Genomic DNA, 9,988 nt, shown 5'->3' with positions numbered 1-9,988 from the left:
AAAAATTCCGACTGGTTCCCAGTTTCTAAGTCAAACTTAACACAGAAATATTCTAAGCCAAGCAAAAGTCAAAGTATTGTGCTGCCAGTTGTCACTCCAAATGTAACATTTTACAAGTTCAAATCAACTCGACCTGACCTTCAACACACCACTTACTTCTATTATGGATCCAAACAGAATAATTGGCAGCGGCTGTTTGCAAACCCGTTATATGCCTTATTAAGCTGCCGCAATACAGGAAATGTTCAAAATGGCCCATCATTTAAAAGACAAAAAAAAAAATGGAATTTTTTACAATATACAGGATCGAAGGAGTGCACCTCTTAGCCGGTCCTTCACGTACCAACACAATATTCTAGGCTAAATACTTTGCTCATAATTAATTTAATATTTTTTACAATATACAGGATCGAAGGAGTGCACCTCTTAGCCGGTCCTTCACGTACCAACACAATATTCTAGGCTAAATACTTTGCTCATAATTAATTTAAGTACGAATTTTATGCACATGTGCTCAACATTATCGACAAAGAAAACATTACAAATAAACATTTAAAAATAAAGGTGGCCTGTTAAATAGAGGCATCTCCTTGGGCCATACTCAGTGGTGTTATCAGAAATAGCATGCGGAGTACCACATCCACGCGACTTGCATCTTTGTTTTAGCCCACATGAACATTTAATTAATTAACGAAGAAATCAATTTATGAACTATAAACATAACATATGGATAAATAGGTAATGGTTCAAGGTATAACATGCTGCGTTCACGTCGGGGGTAAATGTGGATATATCGATGTATGATTCTTTTGCATAATTAGCAATAATTATAACATGGTATAATTCGCTTTTTCCAATGATATCAAAGTGAAACCCTCAATGAAGGTAGATGGTGACCTTAGCTAGCGTCCAACACATTTATTTCAAAGGTTGTTCGCAGCGTTTATAATACGTTGTTTTATAAAAAAAATTGTAATATTATTCATATGCAGGCCGACGTAACTTCCATAGTTTTTACAGTATGATTGCTACTGTTGTGACTGCCATTAATTAGTTTGTAACACGAAAATGGTGTGATTAGCTAGGTAATTTCGAAGTAACTGGTATACAGTAGAAACCGCCACACTAGACGTCTCTGCCTGTTGCTGTCGTTGCCAAAGTTCAAGAATCTTCAGATCCAAAGTATCTGTACTGAATGAGATTGCTTCACTACACGCACCGTAAGGTAAGTCTCCTTCGCCACTTCTGAGTCCGCAAAAAGGTATAAAATATAAATAGAGCAAGAGTCGTCGCCAACTGCGCACTGAGTTTATTTCGATGATAAAAACTGGCCAGTCCGAAAAGATAACTGTGCCGCTGTAGGCGTCATTACGGTGATCGGCTAGGCACTTCATGCAGCATGGAACAAGTGGGGAGACTGGAAACCGGCAGGGTTTATATCCTCATTAGCAGCACCACCGCGTAATACGTCGATATCTTCTTTGATAGCCAGCCGCGGATACTTCCCTGCTAATGACTTGTAACGTCTCTGAGTGGCCGACGCTGTTGGCGCGGATAGTATATCGTAAAGCTGGCGAGAGAGGAATCGTTATATGGGAAGACAGTATTCTGTAAAAACAAAAACAAAGAAAAAGAACAAAAATAGAGTAGCTGTGCTAATTAGTAAGATGGACGAAATGTATTCGGCAACTATTGAGGTCAAATGATAAGCTGCTGGAATAAATAAGTATGAGAATCCGTTGAAGTGGAAAAGCAAAATCTATCGCTAAGCTGTGAATCACACCAAATCATATTGCTTTTTGCACTGTGTTCTAGAGGGTTTAACAACTCATTGTTGTTTGTTGCAGTATCACCTCGTTTTGCTATTACAGAATTTAATCACAAGAGAATGTGTTCCATAACTCTGATACAATGTAGATGAAGCATGTTTAACAGTTTTAGGTTTTCTGGATGAGCAGATAATAAGGAATTCATCCCAAGTTCGCTCTGTAATACCCGAATCGCGAAGTGTCATCAGAAAAAAAAATCATCTCGGCATGCGTGGTAACAATGCCAGTCGCTTTCGCCAGTTGCTATGAGGTCATACACATTAACAAACCCCTCGTTTTACGCTGGCTGAATGAGGATTCGACGCAAAAGGCGGTGGAGTCACGCACAATCTGCAAGCAAGGAGGCTCAGTATACGTGGTGAGAAACCTTCTGAAGAGCATGTAAGGGTTTTGCGGGATAGGTAGTGCTGAGAAATAATTGTTAAGAAAAGAATTCGTTATGTTGTGCCTTTTACGAGTTAATTAGCATTGAAGTTAGCTAACCAAACGTGGCGCGCCATTTCAAGCTGCCCGCCACAGTCGGCGTCGCTAAACGTGTTCTTCGTTGAGTTTCCCTAGACCGACCAAGTCCAAAATTTGGGCTTGGGACGGCAGTAAGGATCGTACCTACCCTGCAACAGCGTCACAAGCTTTTCAAACTGTTTCTGACCACCCTGTATAAAGACCTCCAGACGACAAGCAAGGAGACTTTCAGTCATCAGCAAAGTTTAATCCCGACGTCCATCGAAGCCAGCTCCTCGGATGATCACCAACCGACAGCAGGAACCATCTCAGCGACAATTTTACCCATCTAAGTTATTACACCGAAAAGGACTTGTAAAACTTGCCTCTATGTACTTCTGGCCTGTGGTTAGTGTACTATATTTGTCACTTCTACAGTGACATGTAACTGAAAACTAAGAGTAGTAGCATAGATGTGTACTATCTGTCGAATTTGAAACGTGAAGTCATCATGTTCATCAGTAACTTCATGCATGCCGTCATCGATGGCCTTGAATTCATGATATCTTCAGTGATGTGATCACTCTTATCAATTATGTCATCATCCTTATCAGAGGGATCCACGCCCCTTCTTATCTCCATCCAGTCATAGCACAGCATTAAAACTCAAAAATGGCGGAAATAGTTCAATTTCGTTTATGTATAAAATTAAAAATAAAGCCTCCCCCGCCTCTATCCATAACAAATCACGTAGTGCAGTACTTGTCTCCAGCTAGTCAAAGTTGAGTATTAAACATCTAATCTGATGGACCTAGACCAATGGTGTGTGTTACACTCCACACCTTCTCCTCTTTCCATCCACAACACAGTACTTAAATGATGGATAAAAATGGTGTCAAATTACATTATTATCGCCGTACACTTCCCTGTCTCCATGCTACACAGCGACGAGGTCCGCTCTCTACTAGATAGTTCAAGAGATCTCTTGGCAGTCGATCGTGTGCCGCGGCAAGAGTTGTGCGGAGGTCTGTTGGTGTCCTCGGTGCAGGCTGACGGTATCCAGTTCATCTCCCTAAAGCATCCCAGGTATGTAGGACTGAGATTCGAGGGCCTCGCTGGATAATTCTTGCGACGGATATCTTCACCTTCAAGAAATTCATCCACCAGAGCAGCTCCATGTGGACGGGCGTTATCGTCCAAAGGAGAAGTCTGCACCAACCGAACCTCTGAAAATTCGAACATGTGGTAGCAGTACCTCGTCTCTGCACCTCTGAGCGTTTACAATATTCCTCAGACCACCAACGAATACATGCAACTTCGTAGGTCCATTCAACATGATGCCTCCCCATACCATGCCGATATCACCACCAAAGTGGTCTCCTTCCATGACGTTCCTGGGGTTATACAGGCTACCATGTTCTGTCCAGAGTGTTGTGCGACAAGAATCATTTTTCAGACTGAAGCGGAATTGATCTGTGAAAAGCACATTCATCCATTCATTCATAACACAAGTTTGATGTTGCTGTCTCAGTGCTGGAATGAGTGGAATGCACAAGGACGGATATCTGGCAAACAGCCCTGCTATTTTGAGCCACCGATGCACAGTTTGTCGCAACTGCTTGGCAGCTGCAAGCTCTGCAGCCACTTCTCTTGCAGGTGTTCTCCGATTTCGTCAAGCAATTATTCCCAGATTTCGATCCTGCTGTGGATGGGTAGTCTTGATCTACCTTTTAGTGCCCTACAACGAACATCTTCAGTGTTTCGAAACTGTCACCAAAGCCTCAAAATTACACTTTCCGGCACATACTAGGATACTGACACTTCAGTCTGTGTTTGGCCAGTTTCCAGGCGGTCAGGTATTCTACCCAGCAAAAGCAGGGTCCAATTGACGTCCTTGTGACATTACGTTGTCAGTGGAGAAACAAGACTGAAACGTGACTAGTCTCAAACACCGTGCGTATCTTACGGTTACGCCACTATTTACAGGACAGAATACTCCTTTTGTACACAGTGCGAACAAGTAGGGTTCGTAGGTATATACGTATCTACGGAGATGTTAGGTGATTTCTCGCCTTTTCTCTTTCCCCTTTTGTGTTCTAATGATTAAGCATAGCGTTTGGACACTAGTGAAAGTATGTTTCTACCCATGTCGGGTTACGACACTTTGGTGGGTTCTCCTCGAGGCTTTGAGCAGAGCAGCTAACACATTTTTTTTCTTCTCTACCTACTTACAAAATGATAGTCCTCGTTTTATAGACAGAATCATTATCATGGTAATACATAAATAAGTCTTATAGCAAACTTATATCATAGTGTAGAAAGCTTGTTATCATGCAAAATGTTTCTGTGGACACCTGTATTTCTTTTTTCCGTTTACGGAACCTAAAGCAGTTAAAACTATGCCAAACCATTGCATCACCTGAAACAAGTATCACAATAGCCGCTTCAGAACACACAGCAGGCCTAACACGCCCGTCTGGGTGATAAGTCATTTACCGAAACTCATCACTCCAGAGAACGTTCTTCAAATAATCCACAACCCTATTATTGTGTTAATGTATGTAAGGTCGCTGATTCGTTCCTGTAACCAGAACCTTGTGGCCTGTGGTGAGACCACGAAACCCAATTGAAATGGCTGCCTCCAGTCGAATCATTCTTTCACTGAACACAGCGCTTTTGCTGGAACGTAACTCATCTGCAGTCAAGTATATCAGACGATTGTTTAGTACAGCGTGCTTTAGAACGCACCGATTTCTAAGCCTACCAACTGGGCAATTGAGAACTATTCATTCTACTTGGGACTAATTTTATGGATACTTAATCAGTCTTATTTCTTGCAGATGTTCATAGATAACATTTTAATTGAGGATTATTCGATCTGTACTTTTATTTAAGGTCTTAATTTATACTGATCCACGAATAACACTGACCTGTTAGTCACCTCAGTTTTATTTTAATGGAGATTTGTTCTCTGATCGTTCATCAAATATGACTTTTATTGTCAGATAACACTACCTACATTGATTTAATTATTTTTCAAGTATTTATTGTCATTAAATGTAAACACGTCACTTTTTTTCTCATGAAAATATGAAAGAATTATAATTTTTGTATCACTCTTACAAAATTTAGTATGAAACCTGTCGTATTATAACATATATATTTTACACGAATCTACTGATCCACATGTATAACAAATCTTTTTATATTAATTATCGTCATATTCGTTAAATACCGAAACTGGGATTGTATGAAATAGTGATTTGTATTATACTGTTGGCAGTTACATTCATATTTATTTTCTGTTCAGCTTAACATAACATGTGTTATGCGTACACAGTTGCGTTCCTCTCCTTCCTTTCTCAGTCTGAGCTTGTACTCTGCCTCTAATGACTTTGTCGATGACAGGATGTTAAACACAAATCTTCATTCGTTCCCATACTGATTTTCTTACTGCAGCATGACACAGAAGTTTCAGTGTGATAATATAAACCAGTTTGCAACATGGACGACCTTATGATAAAGGAAACTAGAAACATGCGCGTAATTTATAAGTTTGTCTCAAATGCGAGCTCATCTGTGTGGCCTTAGACATGTAACATAGCCACCAGCTGGCAGCCGCAGAGACTGAGTGCGACTCTTTCTGTTAAGGCTGCCAATAAAACCGGCCGCTCCTCAGTATTCTAGGTCCATCCATATGCACAATTTGACAGCACTGGTGGATGCGGAATTGCTTGGAGGGAGTGTTACCATTTTTTCTAGGTGTTACACTACTATATCAGTAAATGGTTTACCGCCAAACGTCATGCAAAGTAGAATTCGATTTCACTCTACCCTCCACTCTTTGAACTGCTTTTTGACTGTCTGTTAAAGTTATCAGCCTGGTGGAACCATGAAGGTAATTGGCTTTCATTTCTGACCAACCAGTAATGGCAAAAACTTTCAGAAATTGTTTTGCGAGACAGCACAGCTCACGTTCGACAACTTCCTCGCCCAAGAACACCCACTGACTACTGGCCACACGCCACACGCCGCCCGCCGCCAAATCTCAAGTTCCGTCTGACTAGCCGAACACGGCGTGGCGCTGAGGGTGTGTTTATCAACTGTCGTTTTCTTATTTTAAGTTCTAGTATCTATCTTTCAGCTATATACTGAAGTTTACGTACTTGAAACTTATGATCACTGTCCAACCGTAAAAAAGAATCACTAGTGGGAAATGGTCTAGCATTTACGAACTATTGTACGCTTTCTGTTTAATAGGAAGGTGAAGGCAGCAGAAGCTGTTCTAAGCCTCTGTATAGTCTGTGGGAGACTACATTTTGGCGAAAACTCTCAAAAAAGATTTTATTGTTCGAAGAAGGATTTTCTGGAATGAGTGACTTTTCATATTCACAAACTCTCCATAACTGACATTTGTGATGCATTGCAGCCATTTTACCATGGCGCAACATTTGCAATCAAGGGGTGAGGTTCAGATGTCAGCTGTTGGAGTATTCCAGATTCTAACTCACAGAAACAAAAATAAAATTGGTGACTATCATCACATTTTTCCTTGAACGTCATGAGCTCGCTTGTTGAGCATTCCCGTGCAACATTGTTATAGGTGACGATGTACGTTGGCTTTATATTAACCGAGTAAGAAGGAATTAATGGATGAGACCTAGCAAAAGACACATACAGAAACAAAGTCACTGTGACCGTAATATTTACCATCAAGTGCCTTAAAAAGATGTCGTGCACTACTAACAGCTACCGAGAGATGTGACCATCGCTGGTAACCTTTTTTACCAACAACTGAGACACTTTCCAGTCTCAGTGTAAGAATAACGATCGACAAAACTGTACCACGTGTTGCTACTACACGATAATACACACTGTTGATTTCTCAAACAAAACTGTCTAGGAGTTATTCTGAGAATTAGTCCAAAAATGGCTCTGAGCACTATGGGACTTAACATCTGAGGTCATCAGTCCCCTAGAACTTAGAACTACTTAAACCTAACTAACATAAAGACATCACACACATCCATGCCCGAGGCAGGTTTCGAACTGGCGACCGTAGCAGTCACGCAGTTCCAGACTGAAGCGCCTGGAACCGCTCGGCCACTCAGGCTGGCGGAATGAGTCCTTCTTGTACTTGTTATTGTAGTCCTGTGCCCTCAAATGTTTACCTTTCCCTCTCCTTATCGACCAACCAACAAGAACATTCCTTCCTGGTTGAAAACGCGCTTCAAACCTAGTTTATCGACATATTTAGCTCAGGCTGAGTAGGCCTCTACAAGCCTGGACTCGATAATGTTCCAGAGTATTGTCAGACTGTTAATGTGAGAGAATATAGCGTTGATGATTACTTTCCCTCGAATGTTTATTGATGTGTAAAACAAATTAATGGAAAATGTTATTAAAATATGCACCAACAAATACAACTTACACTATAACCACATGGTAAATGTCTGTTTTGATATGCTGTCTTATCAAACTCAAGTGATATAGGAATATGTTATTTCATAAATGAAACAGTGTATTCACAAAAAAAACGGAAAAACGCATTTAAGCGGTACAGTATCACAAGTTTTTAGTCCTTAGACTATGAGATATTGGAAGTAGTGATACGGCTTTTAATGCAGAAATTTTCTTAAGTTTTCCTTCTTGATTTTCGATGTTGCTGTTTGTAGGTCTGTAACAAACTAACTAAAAATTTGGAATTCATCGAGTCTTAAACTGTGAGCCAAGGCATCCATCATATTACAGCTGACCAAATTATTCCGGAGCTAGTGAAGAGCTGTGTTATTTGTCTTTCACTTTCTGCAACAGAGGTGGCCACGACGTGTGAAGCACAACGTGAAAGACGAGATTAGTTGCAATTTCAGAATGAAACTATATTCCTTGGTTCGAAACTATAAATTGATAACCTTATGTCACACGTTAAGTGAAATATCCCAAAGGTTATTCCATGGAAATCACATGAAAAATAAAATGAATTTAGCAGGATACGTCTGTGCCATCGATGACGTAACTCGTTGGTCATTGATATGCCAAACTCATACTGAATTGTTGCAAATATTCAGCTATACTACCAGCAGGAAGAATACAGTCGATGTGTTCCTCGAGAAGTGACCTGCGTTGGAGCGATTTATGACTGAGAAATCTCAGCACATTTATCTATCTGACATGAGGATGCAATCTGCTTCATTACTAACAGTGCCGCCAGGGCTTTTCCCAGTCCACGTCCTTTTCTGATTTTTGCTGTAAATTTATTAACACAGAATGAATGTTTCGTTAAGTTTATGCCATACTGCCACATAAATTCCACTTCTTCTTCTCGTATTTTGGTAATGTATCTTTGACCTATCTTCATATTGAGCCAAATGAAGGCCACTCCAATACTAGCTCCGTCCTTGTGGATCCGCAGCACTGCACTTGCAACCACAAATACATCGGGGGCAGAGACGTTTATCATCAGCAATGAGGTACAACATTTGGGTAAATTAGATCTGTGGCTGCACAGTCAGTCTACACTGGGAAATCGATCTATCACTGTAAGCTATACTGTGGCGTCATCTTTACGCATTTGTATACAATAGGCTGCCAGTCTCAATATAGTGCTCTACCAAAGCAGATTTTTTTAGGTTGTAAGAGTCGGGTGAACCTGTGGTGTTCTGTGCATCTCTCGTGGACTTTATATGTCGTCTGTCTGATGTGTGAAAAGCCACACTCACAGAGGATTTTAGCCTCGACTCCATCGTTCTGGGGCTCAGTAGTGAATGAAGCAATTCTAATTCGGTTGAAGACGAATTTAATTAATAAAGATAGGAACTTCAGCTCCAACAAATCATGAAATACGGCCCTTTCTGTCAAAAAGTTAAAACGACGCAGCCACAGTACAGCTCACAGTGACCCATCAATATCCCTGACCTTGTAATTTGGCCCTTTCCCTCCAACCACGCCAACCAACCAACCGCGCATATGTTGTACCTCTTTGCCGTCTAAAAGCATCTCTGTCGCCTTGTGTATCTGTGGCTGCATGAGCAGTGGAACACCCGCGAGTTTAAAAGGACGTAGCTAATGCTAGAGTATCAGTCATTCAGCTCATTCCCAATATGGCTGAACGATACACAGCCGAAATATGAGAAGAAGAAGTGGAATTTATACTTTTGAAAACCCAAAATTTAATGGAGCAATCATTGCGCAGTGAAACCATGAAGGTGCACGGAATAAACGTTCTTTGATAAGAAAATTTTTCATCCTTTCCCCTCCTTGGTCTTGTGTTGAAAGTCCAATATACCCAATGAAAGTTGGTCTTCTGTGAACTTCACTCCTATCTTGGTATTAAAATCTTCAAGTATCTGTTGTCAGATTTTCCTATAACTGTTCTAGTTCTTAGTCAGTAGAGGTAGAAGTAGGTGCATAGGCACAAATGAGTTGAAGGCTAATATTATCATTCATCTAAACCATCGCAAACAGACGTGGCATTGGTGATACGGTGTTCTCACCTGCTGTGAATTGGCAGAGCTAAACAACCAACATGGGAATCTGCATTCGAAATATACTGAAATAGGGGGTGCCCAGGCTTCAGTATAGTATTCGCTTCACCTCTGAGCGTCATCTCACTGATTCCGAGTAGTCCCATTTGATGCTCTGCAATTCCTGCTCCAAATAGGGGAGATGTTCTTCAAGTCTCTTGGAGCGAATATTACATGCTGCAGTATAGACACTTT

Source organism: Schistocerca gregaria, chromosome X, assembly GCF_023897955.1.
Source record: "Schistocerca gregaria isolate iqSchGreg1 chromosome X, iqSchGreg1.2, whole genome shotgun sequence".
NCBI lineage: Eukaryota > Metazoa > Arthropoda > Insecta > Orthoptera > Acrididae > Schistocerca > Schistocerca gregaria.
Note: the sequence above shows the minus strand (reverse complement) of the source record.